This window comes from Lytechinus pictus, chromosome 3 (assembly GCF_037042905.1).
Source record: "Lytechinus pictus isolate F3 Inbred chromosome 3, Lp3.0, whole genome shotgun sequence".
Lineage (NCBI taxonomy): Eukaryota > Metazoa > Echinodermata > Echinoidea > Temnopleuroida > Toxopneustidae > Lytechinus > Lytechinus pictus.
This window is the reverse complement of record NC_087247.1, coordinates 64,666,922-64,682,961: the sequence shown is the minus strand read 5'-3', so window position 1 is coordinate 64,682,961 and position 16,040 is coordinate 64,666,922.

Here is a 16,040-nt window from a genome sequence, read left to right as displayed (position 1 = left end):
CCAATTACCACCCCTTCTAATTTTTGCTACCTGATTTCATTCCATTCATTTTACCAAAGACATGATAAAATTGTGATTATGCTTGTGATTGTAATTGCAATAAAACTAATAAGTAATAATAAAGTAACGTGAACTCATTACTTTAATTGTCCCGTATAGTTGCACAATTTTCATAGGCGGATCTTAGGGGCGAGGAGACCCGAGCCCCCCCCCCCCCCGAAGATACCAAAGTACACATCCCTTTTCATGATTTAACAAACATGAAGAAAGTGTCCCCTTTTTAGGTCTGAAATCACAAATTTTTCGCGCTCACATCAATTTTTTTAGTTTTTTACCTAATTTACCGTTTATTTCGAAAAGTGCTTAGAATGTCATTTTTTTAGGTCAGAATGTCAAAAAATTTTAAATAAAAGTTGAAATATGTATCGTCTTATGACTAACTGCAAATCGTCCTTCACAGGTCCCTTTTCTAGGGAGACAAAAATTTCTAATGAAAGAGTTAACTGACAGGCGTCCATTAAAGACCCATGCAAATTACGGAACACGAGTCATAATCAGGCCAAAAAATTGGTGTTTTATGCTATTTTAAAAGTGCCCCCAATAATTTCAGTCAACTTTAAAGACGCTGAAACTCAAGGGATCTCTTTTTCGAATAAATACTAAGCGATACTGGGGAGACAAACATTTCTAATGAAAGTTTCAAAAATTCCTGGATCCGATTAGACGCATGCTTCCTATTACATGTAATATGAGGAGCGTACGTATAGACGGCGGTATTCCACAATGGAGCTACTACGGAAATTACAACACCAGGAGCAAAATACCACATTCGTGTAAAAAAACTCAAAAAGGTATTTTGAATGGAAACGTGAAAATAATAACATTATAATTAGCAGGGGCGTGTCCGGAATTGTTATCACCTATTAAATTATTTGTAAATCAAACAAAATAATAAAAGCTCGATGTAAAAAAATTAAATATGTTTCGTATATTGACTTCAAAACCAGACCTTTAAAGCAATATATTATATCAGCCTATTTAGCAAGATATGTATATCAACGAACAGGCCATGCGAGCGCGAGTGAAAATTTATTGACAGTAAATTTTGAATCATTTTCCAAGTCTTCTCTTACCTTATCTTCTTCACTCGCCTCCTTCCTTTTATTTTTCTTCTTCTTTTTTTTTTCTCCTTTCTTTCCCCTTCTTTTCGTTTTTTTTTTCTTTCTTTCCCCCTTTTTTTCTTTTTCTTTGGAACCGCCAATAGGGGGGGGGGGGGCTCGGATCTCCTCGCCCCTCAGATCCGCCTATGAAAATTGTGCAACTATAAGGGGCAATTAAAGTTATTAGGTCAGGTTATTTTATTATTACTTATTAGTTTTATTGCAATTACAATCACGAGCATAATCACAATTTTATCATGTCATTGGTAAAATTAATGGACTGAAATCAGGTAGCAAAAATGGATTAAAAGTGGTGGTAATTGGGCCTTCCATTATTCATATCATTTTCCTGGGTAGGTCCAATTAATTCGTATTACATACACATTTCAATAGCACATTCTATTCAATACATTTTTTAAACTTCTCTTAGTTACAAAATAACAGTAAAAGAAAATCATGCTTATCCGCATTTACATATTTATCAGTATTATAAGGGTTGAGATTTCAACACATTTCCCCATTAACGGCATATTTTTTTTAAATGCTGACAGCCTCAGTTTTACACTAAAATTAATAATCTAACTACGATGCTTTCATCAAAGTATGCAAAGATGAAACTACTTTCTGTGAATTCTATAAACAAATCAATCTTAAATCATGAAGAGTTCCTATGAGTTAGGCATCCACTCATTGCTCCTTCTTTCACGGCAATATGTTTCTTCTGTTTGAATATGTAATAAAAGAAAAAAGATAGTAACTAACAATATTGATATTTTAACAGTTACCAAATAACTTAACAACTCTGAACGACGAAAAAAGACATCTGAATAAGGCTTAAGAGGCAACTTCAATTGAAAATAGAAAAAGGGTCTGCGAAAGAGAGACTACACGTTATTAGGACGGGGAATACCGGAAATCGCCGTGTGTTCTCATCGGCGGAAATTGGACAATCTGTGATATCGCTATATCAAAGTGTCCGCTGAGTCTGTCCGCTCGCTTCAGGTTGGTCAGTTAGCTATAATAAAAAGTTAGTGCGGTGGGCAGCACGTTTGTGTCAGTCAATGTTCATTTTATACGAATAAGTCGAGAATGTCATACCGACCGGCTGGCTATGAGGATGAGTATGATAGTAGTGACTCTGATGAATACTACTTTGGAGGAAGTAATTCAGCGAAATCGCAGGTAAACATTTATATTTTTATTCTGTTTGCAGTTACCGGTACGGCGGTACGGTAGTACTAGTACTAGTACTAGTACTAGTACTAGTAGTACGGTACGGCACCGTACTGTATGGGAGGACTAGTGGGATAGGGCAGCGGGAAATCCTCTGCGAGATTCGTAGATCACATACCGTACGCTGCCCAATCGTCGCTCAGTTTACGTATTTCCTTTATGTTTCATTCAATTAGCTATGATACCCTTACTTCTATATGTCAACTGAAAGAGAAAAAAATTGAAAATTGTTTCATAGGATAATAATTATATGTCTTCAAAGCACCGCTGTGTAATTCGCCGTTTTCGGCACCCCTTGCGCCTGTCCCATTCGCCGCTCACCACTGCCCTAAGTCCGCTCACTTATAGTGCGCGCATTCATACATGTAGTTTATAAGGCCTGATAGTGATACTGTCCAACTCTTTTTTCTACCCTTTTTTCTTGCACTTCTGAGTGAGAAAGTGTGTAATTTTGTTGTGATTAAATGTATTGTTTACAAGTTTTATAGTAGGCCTACTATACACTGTATAAAATGTTTCTTTCGCCAAGTGCAATTATTTTTAGGGCCTCAAACTGATCTACGCCTATGATATCATTTTTTTTATCCTCCAAACTTTATTTTATTTTTTTATAAAATACATATTTTCAAAAAACCTTTCCCGACAAACTTTTAACTAATTTCAATTGTCTAATAATATGAATATGATTCTAATCCATCCATGAATTTTATGAGTATATTATTATTTATTTATTTATTTATTTATCTATTTCGGATATTGAAAGTATATGAAATTGGAACAATTAATGTAATATATGGTTGGGGGTCCTAAAGCTACGCGGGTCCTAAAGCTACGCACCACTCATCGCGCATGCAATTCCAATGGCAAAATAAATGCGCACTCTAGCTCTGTGTGTGAAGCTGTGACGAACGATCCCTATTCAATTTTTCTACAGAGGCTGCAATAAATCCTTGAATGCAGAGAAAACCAGCAAATGTTTGGAATTTCGGAGTTATATTCACTTTGATTTCATATTTTCCTATAATAATACGGACATATTTTAGAAATTGAGGCACAGGAAATACTATTTCTTTGCATGATAAATTGAGTGCGTAGCTTTAGGACCCCTTCTACATCGGGCGGCGAAATTAAGAGGTGTTCGGAAAACACGGCGGGATTTTCGTATTAGTGAGTTTTGTGATATTTTCTTCTTGGTTAAGGATATTTAGAATATTTATTACAAATTAGTGAAAAATAATTGTTCAAATATTACAATTGGCATAGTTTTTATCATTTGGAAACAAAGTGCGTAGCTTTAGGTCCCCCCATCATACAACATTAACAGAGTATAGATTGAGCACCCACTGGGTCAAATAAATTACTGTTGTCAATAAAGACCATGACCCTAACCAGTGCTATAATGAGGGTGCGAACATAAAATCGGAAGCGGATAAAAGAGTCCGCATGAACAAAAATGTTTAAAGAACAATATAGAATAACATGCTTGATATAGTTAAGTTAACTTAATTAACTTAAAATATCAATTTTTTTTTTACACCAATGAAATGCCCTTCTACAGTCCATATTACTAAAATCTGGTGTAACCTGTTTATTTGCAAGCATTAAAAAGAAGAATTATGACCTCTCTTTTGACTCAAAAAGACCGATTTCCAAATGCATTAATACACATAAAGCACATAGGTGAGTACATCACAGTCCCACGTGTGCATTTGTATGTATGTTGATACTTAGTTTCTTTCTTTCTTGTTTATAAATGACTTCTTAAACCACTCATGAGGAAGTAAATACTTTGGGAAGGCATTTCATTGATATGAAATGTGAATTTTTCCAGCATTTTGGCAAATATAGGGAATGACTTTTCTCACACCGATTTTTCCAGATAAAACTTTCGCCGTTTTCTTATTTTTTTTCTTTCATTTTTGTCTCACCTGCATAGCAGAGTGAGACTATAGGCGCCGCTTTTCCGACGGCGACGGCGGCGGCGGCGGCGGCGTCAACACCAAATCTTAACCTGAGGTTAAGTTTTTGAAATGACAGCATAACTTAGAAAGTATATGGACCTAGTTCATGAAACTTGGCCATAAGGTTAATCAAGTATTACTGAACATCCTGCCTGAGTTTCATGTCACATGACCAAGGTCAAAGGTCATTTAGGGTCAATGAACTTAGACCATGTTGGGGGAATCAACATCAAAATCTTAACCTAAGGTTAAGTTTTTGAAATGTCATCATAACTTAGAAAATATATGGACCTAGTTCATGAAACTTATACATAAGGTTAATCAAGTATCACTGAACATCCTGCATGAGTTTCACGTCACATGACCAAGGTCAAAGGTCATTTAGGGTCAATGAACTTTGGCCGAATTGGGGGTATCTGTTGAATTACCATCATAACTTTGAAAGTTTATGGATCTGATTCATGAAACTTGGACATAATAGTAATCAAGTATTACTGAACATCCTGTGCAAGTTTCAGGTCACATGATCAAGGTCAAAGGTCATTTAGGGTCAATGAACTTTGGCCAAATTGGGGTATTTGTTGAATTACAGCCATAAATTTGAAAGTGTGTTGGTCTAGTTCATAAAACTTGGACATAATAGTAATCAAGTATCACTGAACATCCTGTGCGAGTTTCAGGTCACATGATCAAGGTCAAAGGTCATGTAAGGTCAAAGAACTTTGGCCACGTTGGGGGTATTTGTTGAATTGCCATCATATCTCTATAAGTGTATTGGTCTAGTTCATAAAACGTGGAAATAAGAGTAACCAAGTATCACTGAACATCTTGTGCGAGTTATAGTAGTTTTCAAAATCAGCACTGCTGCTATATTGAATCGCGTGATGCAGGTGAGACGGCCAGAGGCATTCCACTTGTTTTTTATAGTGGTTAAACCATTATACCCCTTCCCATTGAATATGCCTGATTAAAGAATATATTTCTACTGAAAAATGATAGTAATAATAATAATAATTTTCCCCATTTTTATTGATTTTGTTATATTCATTTTTCTTTCATTTTCTTTTGTTTTTTTTTCTCTAAATTTTTTCTTTTCTTTTTCCCCCTGTTCTTTGTTTTTTCTTTCTCCATTTCCTTTCTTTTGTTTTATTTTACTTATTTATTTTATTATTTTTGTTTTCTTTTTTTAATATACTATTCTCAAAATTATTTTTGTTTCCCCCTTTTATGCATTGATCTAATTTTGAAGCATATTTTTCTGTGATTTTCTCCTGCTATAATATGCTTGAAAAGAGAAAATAAACTGGTTTTGGGACCTGCATAATCTACATGTAGGTTTTAGGATTAAAAAAAGAAAGGAAAAATCATTGTTTTGTACATCTATCTGAGTTTGCTATGCACTATTTACTTTACTATTATGAGTGTGTGTCTATACAGAGATTAAAAAAAAGTCCACACAACCTGGGAACAATACAATTCTTTTATTCTCTTTCAATCATTTCATATTTACAATGATAGAACAATTTATATATTACCACAAATCAATTAGCAAAGTAAAATAACAGAAAACAAGATTTACATACAAGATGTACAAAGTGAAAATAACTTAGTGGTAGTGGCTGCAGAATTAATATTTCAGAAGTTTGTTTTATTAATTTTTAATTAATGTTTTTCTATATATTTTTCGGGCCACCAAACTTTAATATCGGGCCACCAAAAAAAATTATTTGAAGGTTTTGGTGGCCCGAACGGGCCACCACCAAAAAAAGTTAATATGGAGCCTTGGATTAGATAAACTTCCCAGTTTATCACGCATGTCCTTGCAGGCATGTTTTAAGTGATTGGCTTGATCACAACAAAGCTACAGAAACAGATCCCGGGAATATCCCTAGACGGGTCAATATACGACCAAAAATACCCTTACCCGGAATAAATTGCAAACAAATGATCAAAGGCTTTTTGTATTATTTGACCTCAGGAATACTAAAAATCTACCAAAATCCGCATCCGGGAAAGTGGTTATTTTTAAGATGGTGTCCAACATGTCCGCCATTCATTAAAAATGGACACAACTGACTCATTATCCATCCTAGAATCCTATTTCGATTCATATTCCAGGGTCTAGGGGGTAAAAACTTGTTGATACAGGCTAGAGTGAATTATGAGCCCTCCAGTGTACGTCCGGCAAATCCAAGATGGCGTCCAAATGGCTGTCGTAGGCTGAAAATCAACAATTCATCGAAGTGGCTTTAATTTGGTTTTTATTCAATGGTTTTAAGGGTGAAGTAGTACATTCGATCAAGTTACAAGGATGTCCAGTGTACTGGTGTGTCAAAAAAATCCAAGATGGTTTCAAAAAATGGAGTCTAAAATGGCTGTTGGTAATTAAAATGGACATTGTTCATTTCATATCCACCTGGGACGTAATGATTTTGGTGTCTAGACCATGTTTTCAATGGTCAAAATAAGACATTGGGACAAGGACAGTCAGTGGTCCAGTATGTTAAAAAATCCAAGATGACTTCCAAAAATGGATTCTAAAATTGTTGTTACTACTTTTAAAAAACCAACATAGTTTGCTTAATATCCAAAAATATGATTTTTTGTGTCTATACCATGGTTAAATGGGTCAAAAAATATATTGGGGCAAGTTACAAGGAATGTCACTGGTCTGGTATGTGCAAAAATCCATGATGGATTCCAAAAATTAATTCTGAAATGGCTGCTAGTACTTAAAGCGGACATAGCTCATTTCATTTTGGCCTGGCAGAAGTGATTTTTATGTTTGAACCACTGGTTTCAAGGGTCAAAAAATATATAAGGATAAGTTGCAGGGACAGTCGGTAGTCTGGTATATCCAAAAATCGAAGATGGCTTCCAAAAATTGATCTTTGAAATAGGCTGCTGATACTTAAAGAGGACATAGCTCATTTCATATCGACCTGGGAGGTGTGATTTTGGTGTCTAAACCACTGGTTTCAAGGGTCAATTAATATATTATTAGAGCAAGTTACAAGGACAGTCAGTGGCCTGGTATTTCAAAAAATCTATGTTGGCTTCCAAAAATTGTTTCTAAATTAACTGCTGTTACTTAAAGCGGACATAGTTTGTTTCATATCGGCCTGGGAGATGCGATTTTGGTGTCTAAACTAGGCCCGTTTTGAAAGTCCTTTTTTGATGCACGGCCTTTTATTTCGGTCGTGTACACGTTGTAAACACTGAGAGCGAGTTATGTTTTTAGTGTTTCTGCCATGTCAACACGTACGGACCCACATCAACATGTCAATGTAACATAAAAAGGGGTCTATATAGCCTAAGTCACAGTTTTAAAGCTTACCTGAGAAGTTAGAAGTATCAATCCACAAAAATTGGTGCGATTAAAAAGTTTACTCAGCTTAGCAGCGCATTAAATTAATAAAGAATGCGAAAGAAAATCAATGCAGGGCCCTAGCTAGCGCCGACGTTCGTTGGATGCGCATTTTGCATACTGTACCGTACATGCATGCACAGATCGCTGCAGAATTAAGTGTAACTGAAGTTATCGATTGACTTTCATTATTTTATTGCCAATTTGAGGAGCGTTTGTTCGTAGGCCTGTAGCACATGTGTACGAGCATATAACACGTAACTGTAGCAATGATCGCTGTCGCAATTGGTGATTCTCAAATTGGCTCTGAGTGTGATTGAGCAACGCTTTCGAGCTTTCGAGACCGGAGCAGACCCAATTCGTGGTACAAAAACTTGAGTCTCCAGAATGAATGTGGATTAAATCGGCGATTTCGGAAGTAAACTCATTCTAGGTTAATTGAAATATATTGACATATTAGTGATTAAAACATGTGCAGTGTCTGAGAACTAAGAATTAATGTGAGGCTGTGAGCTTGTTCACTGACTTTACAGTCCCATGCAAGCTTTATGCAGATGCCACCGTGTACACGGTGATGGAATTTAGGACACATGCACTGACTTGACCGTGCGTGTACACGCGTACCCGAAACGGGCCTACATGTAGTCTAAACCACTGGTTTCAAGTGTCAAATGATATATTAGGACAAGTTACAATGACAGTCAGTGGTCTAGTTTGTCAAAAATTCCAAGATGGCTTCAAAAAAAGGAGTAAAAAATGTCTGATGTTACTTATAGAAGGACATAGTTTGTAAAATATCTGTCTGGGGTATATGAGTTTGGTGTCTAAGCCACTGGCGTAAATCAGTGTTGATGGGTGGGGGGGATGACTAAAATATTTTGGCATTTTTTTGCAATCATGTTTTTAGATATGCAAGGAAATATCATTGATATGTCCACAGTGGCGTACCATGGGTCATGGGGGGGGGGGCACCAGCAAAATTTTTGAATTACTGAGTGAGTGACCTAATAGAGACATTTTAAGGACAATGTCATTAAACGGATATGTATCTCACTGATCAAATAATGCGAGCGCAAAGCGCGAGCTGAAATTTTGTTATATTCACACCTAAAAAGGGACATTATAATCAAATTTGTGTAATCATGATAGGTACCTGTCTCGCTTAACAATGCGAGCGCAAAGCGCGAGCTGAAAACTTACATAATTCAGACCTGAAGTGGGGCATTCTAAGGTTTCTTTGTAGGAATTAACCAGGGGCCTGTTGCATGAAAGGGTCTTTCGTAGAACCATTCTACGTAAGAACGAGATATCGCTCAACTGTTTCACAAAGCCGATTTGGGCGATACGAAGAATGGTCCTTGGAAAGACACCTCCAGACATGTCCTACGTAGGCATGATCTTCTTTGCACACCGCCCGCCACCGTCGGCATTGAGAGAAAATGCATTTACGGCAAGCCACACTGACATATCACCTCTAAACATTTTTTTTGGTTGCACTCTGACGCATTTTATCTGGGATGGTGCCAAGTTATGTTTTATATGGGGGCTATAGTTGTCATCAATTTCAGGTCGTCTTTTTGCACGGCAGGACGACCAAAAACGGATGTCATTTTAACTTCTCCGGCCGGGGTACATGTATTATTCCCGGGGGTAATGTATAGGGCCAAATATTTTTTAAAATAATATGTTTTCTTCTATTCTCCCTCCGTCTTATCCCCACCCCTTTTCTATTAAAAAAATAAACTTGAAATACTTGAAATGGGCGGCACTATATCTCTTTAGCCGACCCCAGTCATGCTTTCTCATTAAAGATAAACAACCCCGGGGGGCCACTTACATTGACGAGTGGATACCATGCGCGACCAAAAAAACACGTAAAAAGGATGTCCTTTTCACGATAGGGCACGTTACGTACGTAACGTGATAAGGGTGTCAAAAACACAAAAATAATGAAAAAAGGGTGTCTATTTCGCTAGGAAAATTACGTGTTTAGGGTCAAATTTGCGGGAATGATAAACAAAATCAAAATGTTTTATAAAGGATGTCCATTTTGCCCCAACACTTCGTGTTTAGAGTCCGATTTGCGCGAGGTGTAGGTGGGGTCGTACTAAACCAAATAAGGTAAAGCCGACGACCGAAGGACCCGTAAAAATAAAACATTCCTGTACTTCTTTAGGGGTTCATTTCAGGGAATATTTGCCAAGAGTATCGTTTTGTTTCCAATACTTGTTAAGGGTAGGGTTTCACACGCCAATACTTGTTAAGGGGTGCATTTTCAGAATATGGAAATTACGTGTTTAGGGTGCTTTTCGAGACCCCATGGTCGCGCATGGTATCCACTCGTGAATGGAAGTGGCCCCCCGGGTAAACAACAAATTTCTTTAAAAGAAATTATGTAAGGTAAAAAACGTGTTCAATAACATTCAGCAAAAAAAAACCAAGACAAACAAAACTAAGATTTTAAACATGCTAAATCATTTATTTATTTTTATTTTATTTTCATTATAATTATTTTTTTTTGCTGAGATTTATTTTAATCAATGAAAATTAATTGTTAGATTTGAAACAGTGAAACAAAACAAAAAACCTGCAGCTAATATTGAATTTAAGATACAGATTAAGCCTATAGCTTACGAATCCATCACAATCATTACAAATGAAGATAAGTTCATTAAAGAAAAGATTATGGAAAGTCCATACGAAGAGGCGCATTTTAAATCTTTTATGTTATTTCTTAAACCTTCCATAAATTAAGTGATCATCTTTAAATATGACCAGCGTTTATGATCGTTGTCATATTTAGCATTATTTCTGTAAAAGTATTTGTCCATTGCGGATTGATTCACACCTTTTTCTATGTTTTAATTATTATTGCAAAGTACTACTTTATCCACTTGGACATGTTTGCAGCAATTTTCATATTTTCATTTTCTTCTGTTACTCATCATGCAACTGAGGTATGTTTATACTCTAAATACTCACATTTGTATTTCTTGCGTTATATCTGACAAATAAAATAAATAAATTAGATTTTTCACACGCAGGCTCTCATATTTTCCTTTTTAGTCTCATACAATCAGACACTGTTGATTTTGTTTACTCCATTCAAACCCTATATTTACCTCAACAAATAACATATTAACGCATAATTTGCAAAATTATCATTATATACAAGTATTCTATAAAAATACAGAATATTGAACTCATAAATGTCGAAATTACTTAGTTAAATCAATTTTTATGTCGGACAAGGGTCTCTTTCGTTGAAATATCAATAAAAGGTGTCTCTAAAAAGACACCGTGTTCTAAATAAGGGAAATAATGAAAATTTCGATTTTATTTAGTTATGTTTGTGAATCTTTAAAGTTTTTTCTCTTTTAACCTCATAAAGTACGCTCCATACATCAATTCTACAATCAGTAATAAATAAAACATTATTTGATCTCCTTTTATTGAAATATCGGATTTTATGTAAAGTCGTCATTCAGAAATAAAAGGTTCAGGTGACGATGAAGACTAAATATTTTTCCGATACTATCGATATCAAACGATGTCGCGGACTTGGAAGACAAAATTGCCTTCGTGAAACGGAAAGCGCTGATTTGTCGCCAATCTTCCTATCTCGGAAGAATGGTCCTAGGACGTTCCTACGTATCGCTCATCTCGTCATGCAACAGGCCCTAGGACCATACGTATTTCATTAACCAAATGATGCGAGCGCAAAGCGTGAGCTGAAAATTTTTGATATTCAGATCAGAAGAAGGGACATTTTAAGGACTGATTTTAGGAATTCATGAAGAGCAGACATATCTCACCAATCCACTAATGCGAACGTAATCACGGACAGGAAATGTTTCATATATACGAAGACCTTAACATGGGGCAATCATTTTTGAGTCATGAAAAAGAAGCATATGTCACTACATAAAACAATGATAACTCAAGTGCTAGGAAATATATTTGGTTTATATTGACTTGAAAACGGGATGTTTTAGTACAACAGGATTATATATCTCGTTAAACAGACAATGCGAGCACCAGGAACAATGAAGACCTAGGCCCTGGGCAAGTTATGATAAAAATGTTTCTTATGTAATGTAACTTAACATAATTATAATATAATATAACATTATAATGAATAATATTTTCTTCTTTCCCACTACGTTTCTCTTCCTTTCTCCCTCTTTTCTCCTTTTCCCCCTTTCCCCGTTTTTTTTTTTGTCTCACCTGCATAGCAGAGTGAGACTATAGGCGCCGCTTTTCCGACGGCGGCGGCTACGGCGGCGGCGTCAACACCAAATCTTAACCTGAGGTTAAGTTTTTGAAATGACAGCATAACTTAGAAAGTATATGGACCTAGTTCATGAAACTTGGCCATAAGGTTAATCAAGTATTACTGAACATCCTGCCTGAGTTTCATGTCACATGACCAAGGTCAAAGGTCATTTAGGGTCAATGAACTTAGACCATGTTGGGGGAATCAACATCAAAATCTTAACCTAAGGTTAAGTTTTTGAAATGTCATCATAACTTAGAAAATATATGGACCTAGTTCATGAAACTTATACATAAGGTTAATCAAGTATCACTGAACATCCTGCATGAGTTTCACGTCACATGACCAAGGTCAAAGGTCATTTAGGGTCAATGAACTTTGGCCGAATTGGGGGTATCTGTTGAATTACCATCATAACTTTGAAAGTTTATGGATCTGATTCATGAAACTTGGACATAATAGTAATCAAGTATTACTGAACATCCTGTGCAAGTTTCAGGTCACATGATCAAGGTCAAAGGTCATTTAGTGTCAAAGAACTTTGGCCACGTTGGGGGTATTTGTTGAATTGCCATCATATCTCTATAAGTGTATTGGTCTAGTTCATAAAACGTGGAAATAAGAGTAACCAAGTATCACTGAACATCTTGTGCGAGTTATAGTAGTTTTCAAAATCAGCACTGCTGCTATATTGAATCACGTGATGCAGGTGAGACGGCCAGAGGCATTCCACTTGTTTTTTTTTGTCAGCCGATGGGGGGGGGGATGTGCCCCCCATGTCCCCCGTAGTTACGCCACTGTAAATCGATATGGCAAATACCCCTCCAATATTATTATCTTTTTTACCCCATGATGGTTTAATGGTTTTATTAGAGATCACATTCAAAAAATTTTGACATTCCATCTTAATCCCTTCCCAAAGACCCCAACATTGATGACTTGGAAGAAACGGGGGTTTCTCTTCAATGTTATAATAAGGACATAAGTATTTCGTTGGAAATGGTGAACTGGCTCTTTATTTGCATTTTATGATTCAATAATATTATTTTATTTGTTAAGCGGTATTTTTGGAAGAATTTTCACCAATAAAACAATTATCTCTTGTGATTTTTTTTTCATTTCTTTCGTAAAAAGTGGGGGGGATATTTGTACAGGCCATCCCCCCCCCCTCCTCGAAAAGTGGGGGGGATATATCCCCCCCATCCCCCCCCCCCCGGGATTTACGCCAGTGGTCTAAGCCATGGTTTAAAGGATCAAGTAATACACTAGGGTAAGTTGCAAGACCAGTCAGTTGTCTGTATGTTAGCAAATCCAAGGTGACTTTTTAAAAATGGGGTGTAAATTGACTGTTTTTACTTAAAAGTACATAGTTTATTAGAAAATACACCTTGGAGGTATGATTTTGGTGTATACCCTAGAGTTTAAAGGGTCAAGTAATATATTGGCTTACGTTGAAAGGACAGTCAGGTGTCAGGTATGTCCAAAAATCGAAGATGGCTTTAAAACTTGGGGTTTTAAATGACTGTTGTTACTTGGGGATGTTATTTTTGTGTCTACACTAGCGTTTCAAGGGTCGAATGATTATTTGGAACTGGTTACCGTGATATGCAGTTATCTATTTTGCCTTAAAATCCAAGTTGGCTAAAAAAAAAATGGGTTCCAAAGTGACTGCTGTTACTTAAAAATGGACATAGTTCAAACAATATCCACCTGTGAGAAATAATCTTGATGCCTGCACTTAAATGCATGGGGATAAGTTATATTGTTTCATGAGTTGGTAACAGCACCCATTTTGATGAAATTTCAGAGTCCACCATGTATTTTTTTTGACAAAATGAAATACTTACCATCCTTGTTACTTGTCTGAATGTGTTATTTGACCCTTCATACCACAATTTAGACAACAACATTATTTCTTACAGATAGATATTGTAGAACTCTGAATATTATTGAGTGATATGAGTCGTTCAGATGCCTTTTTTGAAAACCCTCTTCGATTTTTAGGCAAACTGGACAACTGCATATCAATGTAACCAGTCGAAACGTATTATTTTAACCATGAAACCATAGTGTGGATACCGAAATCTCCTTGGTGGATTTTAAATGAACTATGTCCATTTTTAAAGTAACAAGCAGTCATTTTACACTCCGATTTTTGGAAGCCATCTTGGATTTATGATATACTGGACCACTTACTGTCCTTGTTACTACTAATTTTCTGACTTTTAAAACCATGGTATAGACTTCAAAATCATATGCCCTTGACGGATATTACATGAACTATGTCCATTTGTAAATTCCAGCAGCTAATTTATACTATTTTTTTAAGCCACCGTGTTGGGGTATTTGTTTAATTACCATCCTAACTCTGAAAGTTTACGGATCTAGTTCATAAAACTTGGACATAAGAGTAATCAAGTATCACTAAACATCCTGTACGAGTTTCAGGTCACATGACCATGGTCAAAGGTCATTAAAGGTCAATGAACTTTGGCCGTGTTGGGGTATTTGTTGAATTACCATCCTAACTCTGAAAGTTTATGGATCTAGTTCATAAAACTTGGGATATAAGAGTAATCAAGTATCACTGAACATCCCCTGTGAGTTTCAGGTCACAAAACCAAGGTCAAAGGTCAGTTAAGGTCAATAAACTTAGGCCATGTTGGGGTAATTGCTGTATTGCCATCATAACTTTGAAAGTTTATAGATAGAGTGAATGAAATGTGGACATGGGTGTAGTTGACAAGTCTTAAGTCACCGTTCAAATGTCATTTATGGTCAATGAACGTGGTATTATGTCATTACATGAATGGTGTTTTTGTGAATGATTATTTTATAGTAGTTTTCAAAGTTAGCACTGCTGCTATATTAAATCGCGTAATGCAGGCGAGACTGCCAGAGGCGTTCCACTTGTTTTTTTAAGTAGCACTAGCATTTTTTTACTCTATGTTTGGAAGCCATCTTGGATTTATTAACATATTGGACCACTGACTGCCCCTGTAACTTGTCCCAATGTATCATTTGACCTTTGAAACCATGGTCTAGACACCAACATCATATCTCCAAGGTGGATATGATATGAGCTATGTCCATTTTAAGTACTAACAGCCATATAAAACTCATTTTTTGGAAGCCATCTTGGATTTTTGGACACACCAGACCACTGGCTGTCCTTGTAACTTGTCCCGATGTACTAATTCTCCATTAAAACCATTAAATAGAAACCAATTTAAAGCCATTTAAGTAAGCAATCGATGAATTGTGGATTTTTTAGCCTACGGCAGCCATTTTGGGCACCATCTTGGATTTTCCTGGTACCCTGGAGTGCTAATATTCACTGTAACTTGTATCAATAAATGTGTTTACCCACTGGACCATGGAATATAAACCGAAGTAGCATTCTAGGGTGGATAATGAGTGAGTTACATCCATTTACATTGAATGGTGGCCATCTTGGACGCCATCTTGAAAATAACTACTGTCTCGTATGCAGATTTTTGTAGATTTTTAGTATGTTATTCCTGAGGTCATTTATACTGCGAGAGAAACAGTTGAAAAATCATTTGTTGCAATTTGTTCCAGGTCAAACCATATATTGACCAGTCTACCTGGTAAGCGGGGGATAATCTGAACTTGGTGTTTTCTATGTGTGGCTGAGTGAGATACACACAGACGTGTTCAGATTATCCCCTGCTTACCTGGACATCCCCAGGGGATTTGTGTGTGGCTGTGTGATTGTTCAAGTCATTTAAAATTTTGATGTTAATTTCTTGTAGCTTCTTTGTTATTGAGCCAATTACTATAACATGGTCCTGTAGGACATGTGTAAAAAAGTTTGTTTAATCCCTTTTCATTGGTCTTTCTTTTGCCATTTTGTGATTCTGAAACCAAATGATGTGAGGGCCTATCTAGTCGATTTGACAGTCCCATAGGCTCAATACACCAACCTAGAAATGTTCTTTCCGATGAAGTTTTTTTCTTGAATCGTGTTGTTATGGGGTCCTAGAACAAATTCAGCTTGGTTGCCAAAAGTTGCAGCTTGG